This window comes from Mytilus galloprovincialis, chromosome 10 (assembly GCF_965363235.1).
Source record: "Mytilus galloprovincialis chromosome 10, xbMytGall1.hap1.1, whole genome shotgun sequence".
In the NCBI taxonomy this organism is placed as follows: domain Eukaryota; kingdom Metazoa; phylum Mollusca; class Bivalvia; order Mytilida; family Mytilidae; genus Mytilus; species Mytilus galloprovincialis.
In genome coordinates, this window is record NC_134847.1 from 66290965 (window position 1) to 66303555 (window position 12591).

Consider the following 12591-nt stretch of genomic DNA (forward strand, 5'->3'; position numbering starts at 1 on the left):
TGTAACATTTAGACACTAGACAATATTTAAACAAATAATCTGTTTTAATGGTAATAAATTCAGGCAGCTTTAGTTTTTGCAATACTGTAACTACAAGATAAACAATTGAAAGTGTTGAGAGGGAACAATTTTACATTTTTAAGTGCTTACTGGAGCATGGGTATATGTTGTATATTAATGATCACTATTTAAATAAAAGAAAATGTATATATGCTAATAAGCTGACAAAGTTAGAATGAATGTGAGGTGTACATGCAAGTTTAACATAATTCATCAAACCTTTTTGTATGAATAAGTTTTGAGTCTAAATTTTTGGATTAGTTTTTCATTTACTATTATGAGTAGACAAAAAGTTTCATTTTAACTGTAGAATGGCAGTAAGGTGTAAAAACCCATCTGACAGTAACATGACTGATTTATTTTCATTTAAGTGATTTTTTTGCTGAGAGCATAATGCGTTAAAACCCCTTTTGTCAGTCTGCTCCTGGTAATTTTAATGTCACCTTTTGATCAATGATTCACTCAAGAGTCTTTATGACTTTAAAAATTAGACATTGTTTAAGGGAGAAGGACTTGTAAGAATCATCCATAGAGAAATGATCAAGTTATCAGTATAAAAATCTACTCGGCATGTGATAGGTTCACCTGACTTTATTGTTGTTGGTATTTGTGTTAAGGTTAGTTTCGAGTAGAAAATCAACTGACATTGATTGAAAGAATCCCTGCAAAGTGTATGTTTCTATATTATAGGAGTGGTATATCATTCCCTTAAAATCAATAAATCAGACAGACATTTCAGCATGCTCTCCTTTGTTGTATATAATTGGTTATTGGCAACCTTAAATTACATATGATGTACATTTTATTTATTTTAGTATCTTATGTCAATCTCATGCAAGATGTAAAGTCCCATTCAATTACAGTTTACACATTTCAAGTTATGCTATTTTATACATACAAATGTTCATTATAATAAACTGTTTCAAGAAAGAATTAAAACTTTTTTATTGTTGACAATTTTTGGAAAAGTTTGACAGTTGCTTTTAATTTCTGGTTTGCTGAGTATTCTTGGTTTAGTTTGTCATTATATTCGATAATGGTTTAATGGTATTAAAAAGAAATCTATTTGGATATTGCGGTTTGCTAAAGGAATGGCGAAAGACACAAAAGGTATATACAGATACGCAAGTCGAAAACGAATAGTCAATGACCTGGCAAAACAAACACCAATAAGTCGACAGAATACAAAATATAAAACTTAAGACTGAAAAAACACGAACAACACAAAAAATAAAATATTCTCGTATGATCCCTGAAGGGTTAGCAGCTCATGTGACATCTGTCTAGAAGGATAAGCAGATAACTGTTAAAGACAACCAAAAAATCTATTTGTAGAACGTTAAAAAAACCCGAATATTTTGCAATATTTTGTAAAAACGAGGATTTTTTAACATATAAAATAGGTTAAAATGTAAAATGTAAAAACTAGTTGGATTGCGATAAAATATTTAAAAAAAAATGGTTTAGAAAATTGTCATTAATGTTATTCAAAGAAGTTTTTACGTTAAAATATCAATATAACATAAAAATAAGGAAATGTTTAATGATTGCATGGCATTGAGACAACTGTCCCCAGAGGTCAAATAACGAATATTTAGGCGATAAAAGGTCGCCATACACCAAATCGTTATACATACTCCGCTGTAAAAAGCACAAAAACAATTTATGAGAAAAACGTACATATGATGGACACGAACCAACGATTGCCAACGAATCAAAATCTATGATAAACCAGATGTGATTTTGTCACCTTCACGGTACAAAATCGTTCAAAAACATACTTGTATGCCTCTACATTTGCACACTGTGTCCTATGCCTAACCTTAACGTTTTTACGGTTGATTGCTCTGCAGGTGGACGTTTCGTTTCGTCTCCGATAGTACCACCATATTGTATGGAAGGATTGTACACTGTACGTGTCTTCCTGGTATTGTTCATCTGACGACCTAATTCTCATGGTTCATTGATCAATGTTTTAGTTTTTCTTGGATAAGACTTTTCTTAGAAACTATAAGCAAAAGGTCAACTATATTTAGTGTATTGAAGATTTCCAGTGTTTTACACTTGTACCCAGGCAAGACATCTCATCGTGTGCACTGTTGTCTTAAACTATTACCATATTACATTTGCTGTATTGAATGATGGTAAGATGTACATGTCCAACTGTCAGGTGTCATCTGGCCTTACCTCATTTTCATGGTTCAGTGGTCAACGTTAAGTTTTTGAGTTTTTGGTCTTTTTTTTCTAATACTATATGCAATAGGTCTACTATATTTGGTGTATGCAAATATTTTATGATGTACATGTCAGTCTCGCAAGTTTTATTTGTCCTCTACCTCATTTTCACACCTTATTTCTCAGTGGTAAATTTTGTGTTTGGGTTTATCGTAAACTTTTAGAAATAGATCACCTATATTTGCTGTATAAAGGATTGTACGCTGTACATGTCTGCCTGGTATGGTTCATCTGACCTTGACTTTGACCTAAATTTCATGGTTTGCCATCCATGAATAGTTTGTCTGTTTCTTAGAAACTAAGCAATAGGCCAACTATATTTAGTGTATTGAATAATTATAAGGTGAACATGTACATCTACGGTATATATGACCTAGACCTCATTTTTCTCGACCATGTAAAGTTTATAGGATAGTTGTAGAAAAGCTTTATATTTAGGACTTTCAATGGTTAAGCCCTGGTCACAACGAACCCACGACACATATGCAGCGCCACGGCATGAAATTTGATCAAATCGCGGGTCATCTGTGATCGTCGTGCGACTGTCGTACAACAGTCGCACGATATTTTGTGCATCGTTGCACTGTCGTGTGTCGTGAGATAAAAATTGAACAATCACCTTATTTGCTCTACGATTTTTGGGATACGATTGCTTTTAAGCAATCTGTAGACTTTTACCGTTGACTCAGGGCTTATTCCCTCACGTCAACCGTTTTATTCTAAACATTCAGCAACATCTCAGATTCTTATGATTGTCTTGCTTTAAAAGGTAAAAACAAGCAAAAGGATTGAACATAAACAACTTTCCTGTAATGTTCTTCTTATAATCTTCATGTTTGATTTTTCCCTTGACTTATATGCGTGTTTTTAACAACACGGAAAATCAGAATTAAGCAGTATTTATATTTAGTGTTTTTATAAATTTAGAAACACGTCAGAGGGAATTCCCCAATTTTGATAAATGCGAGAGTTCTTTGAATTCCGATAATTCTATTTCTGTCATATAAGAACTGAAGTGGAGTTTTCTACATTTTACCGTTATGAAACTGATACTGTACTCTCATAAAGAAATTGAGACTCATTCATCATATCATAAATTAAATAAACGTTCTTGTTCCAAATCGCAAGTCGCGGGTTTGTTTATGTATTAATGCGCATGCGTATAGTTTTCTTGATTTCAATGGGTTTCAGATTGAGTGGTTGTTCTGGATTCCCCGCTTATTAATTATTTTGAAACTCATTGGATTCTTTCTATGTCTGCCTGCTATTGAGTGTTTAATATTGTTGTTGCATAATTTAAAATCATATGCATCATTTAAATTAAAATCAATGAAGTTTTACCTATAACACCCCTTTAGCCGAAATGGAGTCTTCCATATTATCGTTTCGAGTTGTCTCCCTTTCAGAAGTATTTCCCGTCAAAATCGTCAAGAAAAAATTAGCTCGTTAGATGTCGATAAACGTCGTATTATATTAAAAACGATCTCAATTTAAACAGAGGAGTGTGTACGGAAGGATTCATGCCCACTGACCCAAAGGAAATTAATAATTAAAGAGTTAGAAATGGGGTTCCTCCTAGAATTAACGGTGATAAGATATGAATAGTCCGAGATTACTGGGTACAAGTCAAATCGGCATCTAGTCAAATCGGCACCTATTTAAAAGTCAATTCGGCATCCAATAATATTTGATATAATAATGTAATGCCGACATTCCCCCCTTTTTATAGTAAACCTATGTCTGTATAGTTTCTCGAAATTATTGAGGATAAACGATAGATGTTAGTGAGATGTCTAATGTTACAAGTAGTGCAAGACTTGTCATTTGTTATTTTGGCTGTTGTTTTCATGATACAACATATTTGTGTATGTTAGTTTGTAAATAAGTTTTAGTTTACGTACTGATTCCGTATTTTCGCGGTAGTTACCTTATTATACTATAAACTCAAATAAAACTGTTCTAATGATCTACTTATAAATTTAAAGTCGAAACCCATCTTTATTGATGAAGATCAATCATTGTTTACAAACAGTATCAACATTACGGGAGTTTCCCTAATATGATCCATGGTTGCCGATTGGTAAACAATATGTAACAAGCTCTGTCATTGGTCCGTCGAAAGTATAAATACCAAAACAACAACAGAAACGACGGAGTGGTTGGTTGACAAGAATGGGTAGTGACAAACTTTAATAAATGCTGGAATATGTAGCTAATTGATCGTTACCTTTGTTTTAATTTAAGGTTGTCGGTGATGGTGCAAACTTTAGGTGCCAAATCGGGAGCAAATCCTTGGTGCAAATATTTATTGGTGCAAACTTTAGGTGCCAAATCGGGAGCAAATCCTTGGTGCAAATATTTATTGGTGCAAACTTTAGGTGCCAAATCGGGAGCAAATCCTTGGTGCAAATATTTATTGGTGCAAACTTTAGGTGCCAAATCGGGAGCAAATCCTTGGTGCAAATATTTATTGGTGCAAACTTTAGGTGCCAAATCGGGAGCAAATCCTTGGTGCAAATATTTATTGGTGCAAACTTTAGGTGCCAAATCGGGAGCAAATCCTTGGTGCAAATATTTATTGGTGCAAACTTTAGGTGCCAAATGGGAGCAAATCCTTGGTGCAAATATTTATTGGTGCAATTGATGGTTTAGGTGTAATTCCTGGGTGTAAATATATTGCTTGGAGCAAATAATGTTTTAGGTGAAAATCCTTGGTGTAAATATTGCTTGGTGCAAAGAAATATATAGTTTTGTGCAACTTGTTTTGTTAGGTGAAATTCCTAGGTGACAAACTTTAAGAAAGTCAAGTATTTAATATTTATTACGGAAGCTTTATGGTAGGAACGATTTTGTGATTACCTTTAAAGAATTGTTGATTGTTGATTGTATTTATTATGTCTTAAGGAATTGAGACTTATTATAAACTGTGGATTAGTGAATCTGGTTGATTTACTTTAATGTGATCGAGTTTAGCGCTACACATTGGTAGTTTAATAATATTTAGATAGTGACAGAGTAAAGTCTCTGTTTAGGTTAGTTATAGATAAGACCAACCATACTAGGAACCGGACTAGGCCAGGAACAGAGCTGTACCACTACCAGTCCAGCATTTTTATAAATAATAATAAAGCATCTAAACTGTTCTATTTCATGTATTTTATTTCACGAATATGTAGTAAATATACAGTAATAACAAAACAAATATAAAATCAATATCGGTAGAGTGTTTTGGTCGACGGTAAACCAACTAGACGTCGACCCTAATATTTTATCCTAATATACATACACACAATCCACACAATAAAAAGATCCCTTTACTTTATGTTCATTGTGTTCTCTGGTGTCCGACTCTAGCACCCGAGAGGCAGTGTAACAATTGGTGGCAGCGGTGGGATTGATTTATAGAGTCTGTTAGTGTTTGTACATTTAGCAAATTAAGTATATAAAATGGATGATTCAAACGTTGTTACGTTTGGTCCACATCTCAATGAGATTGATGATGAAGCTGATGCAACTATGCATGACAATTTATTAGAGAAACAAAGTTCTGAAATTTATAGAACAACGGAGAGAATGATGGCAGAAGCACGTTCAGAAATGAAACTTCGGATGGACAAATGTTTTTCCGATTTTTCAAAGGATATGAATCAGTTGTTTGCAAAATTTGAAGGGCAAGCTATGGAAAGTAGGTCCACCCCAATTTTAGGAAGGGGAATAGAAACTCCAGCAAGTAGTCTGGACCAAGCAAGTAGTCTGGAACACATAACCCGGCAAGACAGAACTGATAAAAATAACAGTCATATTCCAAATATCCGACGGTCAAAATCTGATATTTCTTGCAAAATAAAACCACAAATATATGACGGCTCGGATGATTTGGAGGAGTATTTGACCCAATTTAATTTATTGGCAGAACTAAATGATTGGGACCCTAAGACTAAGGCCTTACTTTTGGCCAGTAGTTTATCTGGAAGTGCTCGGGCTATATTAAATGAAATCACAGATGGGGAACTACACAATTTTGACAGTTTGGTCACCACTCTTAAGAATAGGTTTGGTTCAGTCAATAGAGCTGAAGTGTTTAGAGCAGAGTTGCAAACACGAGTACGATTTAAAAATGAAAGTCTGCCTGAATTAGCTCAGTCTATTAAGAAACTGACACGTAGGGCTTATCCTGGTACCTCTCCACTGGTTAGGGACACATTAGCTTTAGATTCTTTTATTGATGCAATACCTGAGACAGAAGTACGTCTCAGATTAAGGGAGGTTGGACCAAAATCAATAAATGAGGCAGAAAATATTGCTGTTAGACTCGAAGCATTACGAGTTGCCGATATACGGAAAGGTCGAAATGTTCGCATTGTCGATATTGAAACCGTTCAAGAGCCTGATCTAAAACGGGAAATAAATGAAATCAAACAAAGTATTGAATCTTTGACGAGTGAAGTACTTATTATCAAAAATCAAAATGATCAGCAATTCCGAGGAGATAATAATTATAGAGGAAATAAAAATAATTCCAATAGAAATTTTAACAATAGAGGAGCATTTCGTCGTTAGGAAAACGGAAAAATATGTCCAGTCACGAGAGAGAATGATTTCTCGACACTGTGAATACTATTATTTTAATATTGTGTTGTGCCACCAAAACAGTTGTTTTGTTTTGGCTACTATAGATGTATATATGCAATTAAAAGTTCGTATGCTCGTTTAAGTTGGGGCTAGTGTTTGATTTTGAAGATAGATTTGTTTTGGACAATTATTATACCGAAACAGATCTTATATGTATAGATATTATGTTGATTTTTTTTTTTTTACTAAGAATTGTTTAATAATCAAAGATAAGGTTAGCCCTTGTCTCAAAATAAGAGGTAAAGCCTCTTGCTGTAAAATCTTCGTAGCAGAGATTTTAGAAGTTCCGCTTTAGATATAAATGATAACTAAAGGCAAAGCCTGCAGTGGCGCTAAATACTATTTTGTTGCAATTTGTTTAAAACTTATAAACACTTTTGGTGAATATGCTGATCAGTACTGGTAATTTCTGATGCAGAAATTAAAAACAAAATAGAAGGTCAGCTGATAATCGGGTTAGAAACTCTGGTTGTAGGTAGTGCTTTATGCAATTGTTGAGCACACTAGCATGATGCAAATATATTATTACGATCTTAGTCGGAAGCCCTATCAAGAGAATGTTCTCAAAACTCGTATTATGAGTAAAATGTGAAAAAATAATAATAGTGTAAGAGTATGTAGAGTTGAGCTAGATGATAAAAGCTCAATACATGACAAGAATGTCTCAGTTAAATACTGATATGTAGATATTTTGGCTTGGCCAGTCAAATGTATACCTTGAAGGTATGATTCTTGAGACTTGAGCAGTAAGAATGTAGTAGACATTTGATCTGAAGATAACGAGAGGTACACAACGAGGCACCTTCCGAAAGAAAGGCTGCGTGTACATGTCATATTTCCCAGATCAGATAGTAAGTTAAAGTTGTGATTGATTGCTCAAAAGAGATAGACACATGTTTGACTTAATTTCTGGTCAGTGTCTATGGAGCAAAGCTTGACAAAAGCGGGTTTGCTTAAATATCTTTACAATATTTGCAAGCCCGAATATTAGTACATGTATAAAAGAGAGAAATAGTCTAGGCAATGTCAAATAATGTTGTCAAAAACTGGAAAAATAAATAGTAAAGAATAATAAATTGATAGAAAGAAAAATTTGCTCAATAGAGATAAACACCAGTGACCAGATTATTGGTCGATGTTTATGGAGTAAAGTTTAGTAAAAGCTGGTTTGCTTAAATATCTTTACAATATTTGCAAGCCAGAATGTATAATTTAAAGTGAAATAGGTATATGTAATACAAAATAGGGCTGTATAGGAAACTAAGAGAAAAAGAAAGTAATAATTATTTAGGGATAGATAGAAACGACAGATTTGTTCAATAGAGATAGACACATGAGTGACCTAACTTCTGGTCAGTGTTTATGGAGCAATGAATGATCAAATGGTTTTGCTGGTGAAACATTTTACAATGTTTGCAAGCCTAAGTATCAGAAGTAAAGGAAAAACCTGAAACCAGAGTGGACAGAAATCAAAGTACAAAAGTTCTTTAAGTGTAGGTTGTTGACATGAATGAGTTTATTCGTGTAATTCTTTTTGTATGTTCGTCATCTTAAGAATAATAATATAATGAATTGGTTCTACTTTAATTAAACCTTACAAACGAATGTATTTGGGGACCAAATCCTTAAAGGTGGGGGCAATGTAATGCCGACATTCCCCCCTTTTTATAGTAAACCTATGTCTGTATAGTTTCTCGAAATTATTGAGGATAAACGATAGATGTTAGTGAGATGTCTAATGTTACAAGTAGTGCAAGACTTGTCATTTGTTATTTTGGCTGTTGTTTTCATGATACAACATATTTGTGTATGTTAGTTTGTAAATAAGTTTTAGTTTACGTACTGATTCCGTATTTTCGCGGTAGTTACCTTATTATACTATAAACTCAAATAAAACTGTTCTAATGATCTACTTATAAATTTAAAGTCGAAACCCATCTTTATTGATGAAGATCAATCATTGTTTACAAACAGTATCAACATTACGGGAGTTTCCCTAATATGATCCATGGTTGCCGATTGGTAAACAATATGTAACAAGCTCTGTCATTGGTCCGTCGAAAGTATAAATACCAAAACAACAACAGAAACGACGGAGTGGTTGGTTGACAAGAATGGGTAGTGACAAACTTTAATAAATGCTGGAATATGTAGCTAATTGATCGTTACCTTTGTTTTAATTTAAGGTTGTCGGTGATGGTGCAAACTTTAGGTGCCAAATCGGGAGCAAATCCTTGGTGCAAATATTTATTGGTGCAAACTTTAGGTGCCAAATCGGGAGCAAATCCTTGGTGCAAATATTTATTGGTGCAAACTTTAGGTGCCAAATCGGGAGCAAATCCTTGGTGCAAATATTTATTGGTGCAAACTTTAGGTGCCAAATCGGGAGCAAATCCTTGGTGCAAATATTTATTGGTGCAAACTTTAGGTGCCAAATCGGGAGCAAATCCTTGGTGCAAATATTTATTGGTGCAAACTTTAGGTGCCAAATCGGGAGCAAATCCTTGGTGCAAATATTTATTGGTGCAAACTTTAGGTGCCAAATGGGAGCAAATCTTTGGTGCAAATATTTATTGGTGCAATTGATGGTTTAGGTGTAATTCCTGGGTGTAAATATATTGCTTGGAGCAAATAATGTTTTAGGTGAAAATCCTTGGTGTAAATATTGCTTGGTGCAAAGAAATATATAGTTTTGTGCAACTTGTTTTGTTAGGTGAAATTCCTAGGTGACAAACTTTAAGAAAGTCAAGTATTTAATATTTATTACGGAAGCTTTATGGTAGGAACGATTTTGTGATTACCTTTAAAGAATTGTTGATTGTTGATTGTATTTATTATGTCTTAAGGAATTGAGACTTATTATAAACTGTGGATTAGTGAATCTGGTTGATTTACTTTAATGTGATCGAGTTTAGCGCTACACATTGGTAGTTTAATAATATTTAGATAGTGACAGAGTAAAGTCTCTGTTTAGGTTAGTTATAGATAAGACCACCATACTAGGAACCGGACTAGGCCAGGAACAGAGCTGTACCACTACCAGTCCAGCATTTTTATAAATAATAATAAAGCATCTAAACTGTTCTATTTCATGTATTTTATTTCACGAATATGTAGTAAATATACAGTAATAACAAAACAAATATAAAATCAATATCGGTAGAGTGTTTTGGTCGACGGTAAACCAACTAGACGTCGACCCTAATATTTTATCCTAATATACATACACACAATAAAAAGATCCCTTTACTTTATGTTCATTGTGTTCTCTGGTGTCCGACTCTAGCACCCGAGAGGCAGTGTAACAATATATGGGACTGGGAAATGGGGTTCCTCCTAGAATTAACGGTGATAAGATACGAAGTGAATAGTCCCGAGATTACTGGGTACAAGTCAAATCGGCACCTGGTCATATCGGAACCCATAGAAAAAGTCAAATCGGCACCTGGTTAAATCGGCATCTAGTCAAATCGGCACCTATTTAAAATTCAATTCGGCATCCAATAATACTTGATATAATATATGGGACTGGGACTATTTAAGTTTGTAATTTAAGTATACTAGCATAAAATATAAAAGTCCCCCACGGTCCCAGCTTGTCTGGCAAATCAGCCGTCGGACATCAGAGTAATCTCGAACTATGAAGTGAAATACCTTCTCTCTCTCTCTCAGTGACAGGAATTGATAGCACACAAATAAAACACAATAAGTACATTGCTCGTACACTTGTATCCAGGATTAGCTATTTTTAAAGTTGAGTGACTTCAGATTTATATAATTACCTTTGCATGTGCAGTTGAATTAGTTTTGAAAATAACACTATCCAGCTGTACCAGGCCTTGCGGTCATAAAACTTTCGAGTCAGTTTTTTTGTACTCCTACTCGAAAATCAATCAATGAAATTGCTTGATTTCTTGTTTCGAGCATGATTTTTGTGCTCAAAGCACAGAGCAAAGTTTTATGCCTTCAAGGCCATAGTCTAAATAATTATGACGTCTTGAAAGGCTATTATATTTTTTTTTCTTTGACGCCTTACTTCGACGTCGAAGTAAGGCGTCAAAGAAAAAAAATATAATAGCCTTTCAAGACGTCATAATTATTTGGACTATCAAGGCCAGGGCTGCCAAAAATGTGTGAGACTCACGCATGTTCATGCTTTTTTGCAGCAGTATCCTTGGATCAATGTTTTCCTCTTTGATCTTTTCTATTTTGGCCAAATCTCACAAATTTGCTTAATGAAAAGTTGGCAGAACTGCTATATATGTGTCAATGAAAACTATATGGCAATCGTATCCCTCAGAGCATTCTGCTCTTTGATTTATCGTGTTACTGTCTTGTGGCTGTCTTGAGAGTATCTAACCACAGTCGCGCGATTAACAAATTATCTTGGGTACCCAAAAAACAATTTTAAGTAAAACAATCGTACGACTGTTGCTTGACTGTCGAACCACAATCTCACGACTGTCGCAGGCCACTCGTGATACTTTCGCACGATTGTCTCACGAATACCAAATTTCGTACGATACTCGCACAACATTGAATGTCTGTTGAACGACAATGGTACGTTCGTAACAACATATTTTCGTTTTATTTAGAAGAATACAATTCGGCGGGAATGAATGTTTGGAAAAACATACCGTCTGCCATTTAAAGAGGATGGCTATTCCACCAGAACGATTATGCTTGGTCCTGCTGAATAGGCGCCTTGCTCGACTCCACCAAGAGCAAAATATGGTCATGCTAGCGTTGATTCGATCCCGTGACAGCATAGGAACCAGTGAAGCGCCCGACTTTGGTGGGTAAGGCCATGGACTGAACGGCGCCTGATATTTTGGCAGTTTAGTACATTGATGCAATATTAAACGCAATAAATCGGGCCTTCCTTATATACTCGTTGTTGGGAGTCAAACGCGCGAGTGACAGTGGTACGACAGTGACGCGACAGTACCTCGTGCATCCAATGACATGAAAACCTGGCAAAATAGCCCAAAACAACTCACGATTGTCGTACGACTGTCGCACAACTGACTTATGACAAACCCACGACAGTACATTTACAATTATTTTTTTCTGTCGTGTACCAACCGTGAAACCATCGTGGACATGTCGTAGCTGATGTGACCACTCGAAATATTTTTTTTTACATTTTGCATGACAGTTCCTACCACAACTATTTTATAGATCTCCCACGACAAAAAATCGTACGATCTGTTGTGACCGGGACTTTAGTAAACAAGGCGAGACATTTCGGCGTGTGCACTATTGTCTTAAACTATAAGCAATAGGTCAACTATATATTTTGTATAGATGGATTATACGTTATTTATGTCAGGCAGGTATAATCGGCACTTGACCTCATTTTCATGGTTCATTGGTCAATGTTAAGTTTGCATATTTAAGTTCGTTTCTTAGATACTATAAGCAAAAGGTGAACTATATTTAATGCAAATATTGATCGTAAGGTCTACATGTCTGTCTGGCATGGTTAATCATCTTACTTTGACCTCATTTTCATGGTTCATTGGGCAATGTTTATTTATCTTGGTAAAGTCGGTTTCTTCGAAACTATAAACAAAAGGTCAACTATATTTGGTGAATATAATGATTGTATGGTGTACATGTATTTTTCTTTTGGATTATCTGACCTTGACCTCATTTTCTGGG